At 56.0% G+C, this 10,469-nt stretch overlaps 1 long non-coding RNA gene across 1 annotated transcript; it reads right to left on the reverse strand.

Annotated features, from left to right (window-relative positions):
• Positions 1–2,289: 2,289 nt before the first annotated feature.
• On the reverse strand, positions 2,290–3,906 carry LOC117088194. Its single transcript, XR_004439060.1, has 2 exons — positions 3,632–3,906; positions 2,290–2,409 (listed from the first exon to the last, which is right to left on the reverse strand). It is a non-coding gene; the product is annotated as an uncharacterized LOC117088194 (long non-coding RNA).
• Positions 3,907–10,469: the final 6,563 nt, after the last annotated feature.

A 10,469-nucleotide genomic window follows, 5' to 3' on the forward strand; every position in this document is an offset into this window, starting at 1 on the left:
CTTGCTTTTGGTTACTTAAACACACCAGGCCATCTGACACCCTCACTAATGACAACCACTTTGCAATCTCACTGATTCTCACTTGGATGGCCAGTGTTTGGTGACTCTTCTAAAAAGCTGGGTGTGCTGTTACCCAGGGGTGTGCTCTGTGTCTGCCCGTGGAGGAAATGCTTTGTCCAAAATCCTAATCAGAGTCCTAGTGCCAACCAGGGTGTCAGCCTTGGCGGAGCCCTGGAGACACCTGGGAGCTCTGAACACGTGGCTGCCCACGCCACCCCACCCTGGGAGCCGCTGGGAGCTGGAGGAGGCAGGAAGGGGCCTCCCTGGGGCCCTCAGAGGGTGCACAGCCCTGGAACAACTGGATCTAAGACTTGGCCTTCAGTGAGGGAGAGGGCGAATTTCTGTCACATGGACCCCCAGTTTGTGGCACTTTGCTGTGGCAGCCCCAGCACCCAGATATAAAGTGGAGCTGGCATTGGCCCCACAGCCCTTTCTTCCTGCTTCATGGCCCCCAGGAGAGACACCCTGAGCTCCCGCTCTCCCACACACACTCGAGGCTGAAAACACAGGATTTTTACGCCCAGATCTGCTGTTTCTTTCAGTTGTAACTTTTATCTTATGAAAACATTTCTGACCTACTGGAAGGTAGAAGGCCAGGACTCATTGCTTTTTCCTCCTCTTTCCGTCCAAGGATAGAGAGAATAAAAGCCAGCCACATGGTTCCTGCAGGAGGATGCCATGTGGTTACTGCTGTCACCAAGAGACTGTTCAGGCTCCAGCCATGCATGGGCGCCCCGAGTGTTAACCAGGCTCAGCCACAACCTCACTTGACGGCGACACACAGAGGCATCTGCCTGTTAAGCAGGTGGTCCCCCAGCGTCCCCTGAATGCACAGCCAGGGAACCAGATGCCCACATTTCTTCACCCTCCTCCCATCTTCCCTCCCTCATCTTCCTCCACATGCTTCAGTACTTAATCTGAAATCCAACCTTTAGTGATGATAAAGGAATGAAAAAGAATTCTCTCCACTTAAAGTGGACAGCAAAGCCTTCAATTCCTCTAGGACCCTCTGTCCTTGATTTAAGTTTGTAAGAAACTTCCAGGAAATGTTGCTTCTATCTTATGTCAAGGCTTCTGCACAAATGACAGATGTCCACAGGATGACGGGGGACTCTCCCTGCTGCCCAAAGACACCCTGGCTTTCCTGAGGGTGATGCACCCGGCCAGCTCCCTGCTGCCCAAAGATGCCCCGGCTTTCCTGAGGGTGATGGGACCTGCCCAGCTCCCTGCTGCCTAGATCCCCTAGCTTTCCTGAGGGTGGTGGACCCACCCAGCTCCCTGCTGCCCAGACCCCCCAGCTTTCCTGAGAGTGATGGAGCTGTCCAGCTCCTGGCTAGATGCCCTTGCTTTCCTGAGGGTGATGGACCTGCCCAGCTCCCTGCTGCCCAAAGATGCCCAGGATTTCCTGAGGGTGATGGGGCCCCACCTGAGGATGGCTGCATTTGTGCCAACTTCAGATATTTCATCTGAGCCGACAGAGGCTCTAGAACTTGGAATCCACCAACGTCGACCAACACTGGGAGCAGCATCTGGAGCTGCAAGACAACCTGATCACTCAGAGATCTCTCTTTCCCACCCCACCTTCTTCGTGAGCCATGCACAGAGAGGGTAGACGTTGAACAATGATTAGAAGCAACCCCAGGGTCCCTCCATGGGATTGAGACCAGGTGACGATGTGCGCCAGGTGTGTTCTTGGAAACGCTGGAGGAATAGGGCCATCTGGACCCGTTGAGAGGTGGGTGGTTCCAACTCAGACTTCAGGGGGAGCACCGTGGGTCGGGGTGAAAATGGCACTTCTATCTCTAGGGTTCCCCCAATGGCCAAAAGGTGGAGTCAACCCAGATGTCCTTGGATGGACCGATGCCTGCTTACCCAACATGAGGTCTCTCCCCACCAAGGAGTAAGACTCAGCCACAGAGGAGTAAGGGCCTCATCCATGCTGCGGTGTGGGCCAGCCTGGAGAATGTCATGGAAGTGGAAGAAGCCGGGCGCGAGGGCCACACGTGGCCAACTGCATCCCTGTGATGCAGTTGGGGGGCCATGGGTGGTTGTCTGGAGCTGGTGGGGATGGGCAGTCATTGGGTGGTCTTTGGGGATGATGAAAAGACTTTGGAAGTAAACGGAAGGCATAGTACAGCATGCGCCTCATGCCACCTACTGTGCCATAGTTTAAAACCTTAATTTTATGTGCAGTGAGTTTCACCTTAATTTAAAAAACAGGAAGAGAAATACCAGAGGATGAGAATTCTTTACTCATGGTGTGCTCTGTGCATGTGAGATGAATGTCATACCCCACACACTTGCAGACTCCCAGTCGGGTGCTGTTCCTGCCCTCCTGGAGTCAACAACCTGTACGAAGTCCCCAAAAGAATGGGATGGTGCTCCGGCAGCCTGGGGCTTTGAAGGGGGAGGGCGTCACCCAGGTGGACCCTGCCAGACCCCTCACTTAGGGGCGGCTGAGGGTGCACCAATCGGTGTGCTGGGACTCTGTGTTCTGACCACCGTGCTGGGGCCCTTTCTAGAAGCTTCCTGGAAGTGAGAGTCAGTTTTTGTGTAGGTGCAGGGATCGCAGGCTGGAGGCCCCATAAGGACGGGCACATCTCCCTCCCGGAGCCTCACAGGCCACACCTGCTTCAGGGGAACAAAGGGGGCTGCTGGGGCGCTCGGGCCGTGGGAGGTGCCAGTCAGAAGGTGAGTGTGAAGCTCGGGCTGTGGGAGGTGCCTGTCGGAAGGCGAGTGTGAAACTGGGGCGCTCGGGCCATGGGAGGTGCCCGTCGGAAGGCGAGTGTGAAAACAGCAGTGTGGAAGCAATGGAAAGGTCTTTCCAAGGAAGTGGGTCTGGGGAAAACGAGGGGCGGTCAGGACGGGCTTCTGAAACATTTTTTAAATGTCTATTTTCTCATTATAAAGGCAATATATGCTCATTGTAGCAAACTTCAAAAATACAGGAAAGTAGAAAGCGGGAAAAGGCGCTGCGAATCTGCCGTCCAGACCTAATTGAGAACGCAAGGTGTGCTGCTGCCCTCAGGGCACGTGCCCACGCCTCCTCCTGCGCCCGCCCTCACATCTCCCCATCCGGCATGAAGCCGCTCAATAGCTATTTATGGGCTAAATTTTGGCCATGATTAAATTCCTGTGACTCGGTTTCCCTGGAAGCTCATGAGAGCCCAGGACGCCTTAAGTGGATGGAACGGCGACTCGGGGCTCAGGGGAAGGCAGGCAGGATCACTGATGCACCTGCACTCCGCCTGGCAGTAGCCTGCCTCGGTGGCTGCGGCTCCGTTTTGGGTGCTGTTTATCTCCTACGAACGAGGAAACCAGAGCTCTGAAAGCACCAAGGCTGGCCGAGTGTCCCCATAGAGAATTGAGGAGTGGGCTGGAATCCCCCCAACCAGTGCCCCTTGCTGAGCCTGGAGTGGGGTCTGAGTGTTAAACTCTCCAGGGGAAGCCCCCACCGAGGGTGCCCCCCCCAGAGACCAGCGGGCTGGACATCCCAAATCCCTTGGAGCAGGTGCACCCCTCTGCCACCTGGGAGGAAAAAAGCCCAGTGGGTTAGGAAAAAGCCGCTCACCCTTGCAAAGCTGCAGCATCCTGGGCCTTGGCCGCTCGTTCTAGTTTATGGTGAAAGCCAAGTGGGGCCAGGAACAGACTCTGTGCCTCTGAGGCAGCTGGACGCAGCTCTTGACGCAGAAGGTTGATTTTGTCTGGATCCCTCTTGACCAGACAAGGTAGGGTTAAGTGTGTGAAGGGGGAGAAGGGAATGCTTGAAACTTCCCAGCCCAGAGCCAGCCAGTGCGCAGAGACACAGCCCCAGCGCACTGCTGCTGCTGCGGGCACCTGGGGCGTGGAGCCGGACACGGGGCAGCTGTCCCTCTGCAACCACATGCCACAGGGGATGAGCGCCGGCAGACACGCCCGCTCGCTCCAGGGTAAGTGCAGTGTACGGCGTCTGGGGCGGCTCTGGGCGCTGGTGTCAAGGAGGCCAGAAGTGAAGTGTTTTCCGCAGGCCGGATTCGATGCGATTGGGCCATCCGGATTGACCATGGTGTTGATCACGATGCCTTCAGACTCGCAACCGAAGGGGTGCTCGCAGGGGAATGCGCCATCTGGGAACGTCTTTCAGGCAAAACAAAGCATTTTGCTTTCCAGTTGATAATAGAGAGTGCTGAACCCAATGCCAAGACCTCAAAGGCGAATTCATTTGGTGGGAAGAGTCCGTCTGTGTCTTTGATCTGACGTGGTTAGGGGCGTCCTCCCCAAGTAACGGTTTCTATTAGCTGCTGACTTTGCCTTTTCTCCTTTTTGTGGCACGCTCCAGGTGACAGACTTATCTCTCAGCGCCCAGGTTGGAATATGCCGTGGACAGACTCAATTAGCTAAACATGTTGTTAATTGTGCATCTCATTACAGCTTTTTTTTTTTTTTTTGAGGAAAGAAAAACAAAGTGTGGAGGCGGAAGGGCTGGGTGCCCTGGCCATCCAGGGGCAGGATGAGTTTGGGGCTTGCAAGTCCACAGTGAATGTGAGGCAGGCACCGTCAATAATGAAGTGTCTTTACGATATTTGTAAGCACTAGGCTCTCCTCAATCCTTTTATTTGAACACGTTTCAAAGCAGACCCCTTCCTGGCACTTCTGTGAGGTGTCTGTTTCCCATTATAAAGCTGGGCCATGAACGAAAGTGATAATCGCGGCTTCCAAACATAAACTTCCTGAAACTCCTTTAGAAGGTTCCTCCATGACGTGCAGACATAACAGAAAGCTGTCACACTGGGAGGTCGGCCGCCGGTGCGTCTTGGCTCCGTCGTGATCCTGGTGAGGGTGGCAGATCGGGATTGTAAACTGCAGGAGGGGACTTAAGCAACAGCACAGGGAAGAAAAATGGCTGAGTTTAGCAAAAGGCCGGTCTCAGAAGTGACTTCCCCCCTGCCCCCTGTCCCCCGCCCAGTGTCCTTACGCTTTGTGCAGAAATCCGGTGTGATCTAAGATACTGGTGTGGAATTCCCATGTGATGGCGATTTGTCATGCCTTCCAGTGTCCTGAGCAGGAACAGGACAGAGGGCGTTGGTGGCTTTTTAGTTAAAAACATAGGGCCTCGGCCAGGTGTGGTAGCTCACGCCTGTAATCCCAGCACTTTAGGAGGCTGAAGTGGGTGGATCACCTGAGGTCAGGAGTTCGTACAGCAGCCTGGCCAACGTGGTGAAACCCCATCTCTACTAAAAAATACAAAAATTAGCTGGGTGTGGTGGCAGGCGCCTGTAATCCCAGCTACTTGGGAGACCAAGGCAGGAGAATCACTTGAACCTGGGAGGTGGAGGTTACAGTGAGCTGAGATCGTGCCATTGCACTCCAGCCTGGAGGACAAGAGTGAGACTTAGTCTCAGAAAACAAAACAAAACAAACAAAAACAAACAAAAGATCATGAGCAGGGCCTCTCCCCCCGTGTGGTGGCTTAGGGACACAGAGCTTCCTGGCCACCCTTCGGCTTTGGTCCCATCTGTCCTCACAGTGGTCCAGGGACTAAATCACAAGGTACCAACGTCCCTCTTCGTCCTTCCTGACTTCAAGGAGAGTTTCTTTGCAGACCAGTACTTGGATTGGGCTGTGAAAGAGGAGGAACCCTCTCTGGGATAGATGGGGGTAGGTGGGGGTAGGTGGGGGTAGGTGGGTGTAGATGGGAGTAGGTGGGGGTAGATGGGGTAGGTGGGGGTAGGTGGGGGTAGGTGGGGGTAGATGGGAGTAGGTGGGGGTAGGTGGGGGTAGATGGGAGTAGGTGGGGGTAGGTGGGTGTAGATGGGAGTAGGTGGGGGTAGATGGAGTAGGTGGGGGTAGATGGGGGTAGGTGGGGGTAGGTGGGGGTAGATGGGAGTAGGTGGGGGTAGGTGGGGGTAGATGGGAGTAGGTGGGGGTAGATGGGGGTAGATGGGAGTAGGTGGGGGTAGGTGGGAGTAGGTGGGGGTAGGTGGGGGTAGATGGGAGTAGGTGGGGGTAGATGGGAGTAGGTGGGGATAGATGGGGGTAGATGGTAGGTGGGGGTAGATGGAGTAGGTGGGGGTAGATGGGGGTAGGTGGGGGGTAGATGGGTAGGTGGGGGTAGATGGGAGTAGGTGGGGGTAGGTGGGGGTAGGTGGGGGTAGGTGGGGGTAGGTGGAGGTAGGTGGGGGTAGGTGGGTAGATGGGGGTAGGTGGGGGTAGATGGGGGTAGGGGGGGTAGGTGGGGGTAGGTGGGGGTAGATGGGGGTAGGTGGGGGTAGGTGGGGGTAGATGGGAGTAGGTGGGGGTAGGTGGGGGTAGATGGGAGTAGGTGGGGGTAGGTGGGTGTAGATGGGAGTAGGTGGGGGTAGATGGGGGTAGATGGGGGTAGGTGGGGGTAGGTGGGGGTAGATGGGAGTAGGTGGGGGTAGGTGGGGGTAGATGGGAGTAGGTGGGGGTAGATGGGGGTAGATGGAGTAGGTGGGGATAGATGGGGGTAGATGGTTAGGGGGGGTAGATGGGAGTAGGTGGGGGTAGATGGGGGTAGGTGGGGGTAGATGGGTAGGTGGGGTAGATGGGAGTAGGTGGGGGTAGGTGGGGGTAGGTGGGGGTAGGTGGGGGTAGGTGGAGGTAGGTGGGGGTAGGTGGGTAGATGGGGGTAGGTGGGGGTAGATGGGTAGGTGGGGGTAGATGGGTAGGTGGGGGTAGATGGGGGTAGGTGGGGGTAGGTGGGGTAGATGGGAGTAGGTGGGGGTAGGTGGGGGTAGGTGGGGGTAGGTGGGGGTAGATGGGGGTAGATGGGGGTAGGTGGGGAGGTGGGGGGTAGATGGGAGTAGGTGGGGGTAGATGGGGGTAGGTGGGGGTAGATGGGTAGGTGGGGGTAGATGGGAGTAGGTGGGGGTAGGTGGGGGTAGGTGGGGGTAGTGGGGGTAGGTGGAGGTAGGTGGGGGTAGGTGGGTAGATGGGGGTAGGTGGGGGTAGATGGGTAGGTGGGGGTAGATGGGTAGGTGGGGGTAGATGGGGGTAGGTGGGGGTAGGTGGGGGTAGATGGGAGTAGGTGGGGGTAGGTGGGGGTAGATGGGAGTAGGTGGGGGTAGGTGGGTGTAGATGGGAGTAGGTGGGGGTAGATGGGGGTAGATGGGGGTAGGTGGGGGTAGGTGGGGGTAGATGGGAGTAGGTGGGGGTAGGTGGGGGTAGATGGGAGTAGGTGGGGGTAGATGGGGGTAGATGGGAGTAGGTGGGGATAGATGGGGGTAGATGGTTAGGTGGGGGTAGATGGGAGTAGGTGGGGGTAGATGGGGGTAGGTGGGGGTAGATGGGTAGGTGGGGGTAGATGGGAGTAGGTGGGGGTAGGTGGGGGTAGGTGGGGGTAGGTGGGGGTAGGTGGAGGTAGGTGGGGGTAGGTGGGTAGATGGGGGTAGGTGGGGGTAGATGGGTAGGTGGGGGTAGATGGGTAGGTGGGGGTAGATGGGGGTAGGTGGGGGTAGGTGGGGGTAGATGGGAGTAGGTGGGGGTAGGTGGGGGTAGGTGGGGGTAGGTGGGGGTAGATGGGGGTAGATGTCACTTGATACCAAAGCGTCTGCTGCGGGGCCCCTGATCGCTGCCTCCCTGCCTCCATCCACCGGGACCTGGCCCCTTGGTCTTGCGTCTGTGCAGCCTCTGTGATGACACGTGGCAGAGTGTGTGTGCTCATGGCTTTGGTTTCTCTGGAAAGGGTGTCCCAAGAGGAGGGTGTTCAAAGACTCTTCAAAGACAGGAATTGCTCTCCTCCAACTCTTTAGATGTGGATAGAAGTGTTGTTCTCGTGTTTTATGTGGTGCCTGACAGTAATGTTATGCGATTCTTCAGCACCAAGAATGGGATCCTCATCAGTTGCTACAGCTGTCCTCGTGGGTCCACTGCAGTGGCTGGTTTCTGGTGGATGCCCCTCCCAGCCCCTCCCCGCTCCCCACCCCAGCTAGAGCAGGAACAGGACAGAGGCTGTTGGTGGCTTTTTGGTTAAAAACATTGGCAGGGCCTCTCGCCCAGTGTGCTGGCTCAGGGACGCAGAGCTTCCTGGCCACGTTTTGGCTTTGGTCCTGTTTGTCCCCACAGCAGTCCATGGGCCATGAGATCTCAAAGGCTGGGCACTGGAGGCTTTGCTCTCTGTCCTTCACACCAAGCTGGCCTGAGCTCTCCACCTGCTGGGGCTGCCCAGTGCTCCTTGGCTCAGAAACTCAGAAATGCTTCCAGCCACCGGCCCACGGGACCAGTGTGAAGACCCGGTGCTGGGGCTCCTGGTGGTGCTATCACTGCTGAAGTCTGGGGGCCTGCCCTCCTTGTCCTCCCCGAAGTCCCCCCTCCCTAATCCCTGGGGGTATCGGGAGAGTAGGGGCTCCTAGTTGCATTTCTCCTGCGTGAATCAGATCATCTTCTCACCCCGCAGAAGCCTTGGGACGCCGAGGCTGGGTGGGGACGGTGGAATAATCCTCCGTGGCACGAGGACGGTCACTGTGCTCATCACTCTTAGCTGCAGTGCGTGTGACCGTCACCAGGGCTGCCGTGTGAGGACCGGGAGTCGGCTGCGTCTGCTCTGGCCCGGGTAGTTTATAGGGTGGTTTTTACTCCTTGCCGAAGCCCAGCAAGGCAAACAGTGTTTAACTCTTTTCACGGCTGAAGAAATGGGACCTCAGAGAGGTTAAGACACTGGCCGGGGGCCACCTGGCCAGGAAGCTTCCAGGCCTCACCTGCACCAGAACTGTCCGATGGGGACGTCATCTGCCTCCCAGATGGTATCTTAAAAAAAACAAGCAAACAACAACAACAACAAAACATGAGGGATTTATTGAGATACACTTCACGTACCATACAGTTCACCCATTAAAGTGCAATTCCGTTTAGAACATTTAGAGATGTGTACCCACGACCCCTATCAACTCAGAAACTTTCGTTACCCCAGACAGAAGCCCCCAGCCTCTCGCCGGCCCCGCCAGCCACACTCTGCTTCAGTCCAGGAGTCGTCAGCTCTGGTCCTGTCTCACGCGCAGGTCACACAACGTGTGGCCCTTTGGGAGTGTCTCCCTCACTCAGCGTCACATTCTGGGGGCCCGTCCATGTAGCCAGCACCACCCCAGATGAGAGCTCGGGTGTTCTTGTCTGAGCCTATGAAGACTCCTCAAGAACGATGACAAACCTCAGCTGCATTGGCTCCAGCCAGTGTGGACGCGGCTACCCTTCTGTATCCCGTTTTCTGCCTGTCCCCACAGGCTGACAAAATGTGCTATCCACCCCTCCCTTTCTCCTACACCTGGAGGCCTCCAGCTAGACTTCCTTCAGGCCCGCGTTTCACTATTAGTATGTGGACCTCTGGGTATTTTTTTCCTGGAGAGGACACTACTTGGGTATTAGGGGGAATTTTGGCCAGGCACAGCAGTGGCTCATGCCTGTAATCCCAGCATTTTGAGAGGCTGAGGCAGGAGGATCACTCGAGCCCAGGAGTTTGAGACCAGCCTGGGCAATATAGTGAGACCCTACCTCTACAAGAAACAATTTAAAAAAATTAGCCAGGTGTGGTGCTACATGTGTATAGTCCCAGCTAGTTGGGAAGCTGAGGCGGGAGGAACACTTGAGCTGTGGAAGTCAAGGCTGCAGTGCGAGCTATGATGGCGCCACTGCACTCCAACCGGAGCAACACAGTGAGACCCTGTCTCAAAAAAAGGAAAGAGGAATTTTGATTCTCAACACTATAAAGGCCTCTGTAACACATACAGCATTTTCTTTCCTTTTTCCTTTTTTTTTTTTTTTTTGAGACAGAGTTTCGCTCTTGTTGCCCAGGCTGGAGTGCAATGGCATAATCTTGGCTCACTGCAACCTCTGCCTCCCAGGTTCAAGTGATTCTCCTGTCTTGGTCTCCCAGGTAGCTAGGACTACAGGTGCCTGCGACCACGCCTGGCTAATTTTTGTATTTTTAGTAGAGATGGAGTTTCACTGTGTTGGCCAGGCTGGTCTTGAACTCCTGACCTCAGGCAATCCACCTGCCTCGGCCTCCCAAAGTACTGGGATTATGGTGTGAGCCACCGTGCTTGACCACATACAGCATTTTCAAAGGGCCCAGGGGGACACAGTGAGCCCAGGCAGGATTAGTAAATAAGCATAATTGGGAATGGATGAAGAGCTGAAAGCTTGAGTGCTAAGTTGTAAAGACTCAGAAGCCCTGGTGGGAGCTCGGTGGTTGATGGATGATGTCTGCCACAACTGGGTAGGGGGTTAACAGCACGTGTGCTACGTGGTGGCATCTGGTACAGATTTGGTTGGGTGGGAGAAGTCCCTGGATTCCAGAAGTCAGGGTGGGCACACCCAGGAAGCAAGCGCTCATACCACCTAGTGTGTTGATGGCTGGCCTGGCTGGCCTGGCCCGGGAGGGTCTATCACAGTTGCAAGCTGTGGGCCGACTGGGTCTT

This window comes from Trachypithecus francoisi, unplaced genomic scaffold (assembly GCF_009764315.1).
Source record: "Trachypithecus francoisi isolate TF-2019V2 unplaced genomic scaffold, Tfra_2.0 Lachesis_group10, whole genome shotgun sequence".
Lineage (NCBI taxonomy): Eukaryota > Metazoa > Chordata > Mammalia > Primates > Cercopithecidae > Trachypithecus > Trachypithecus francoisi.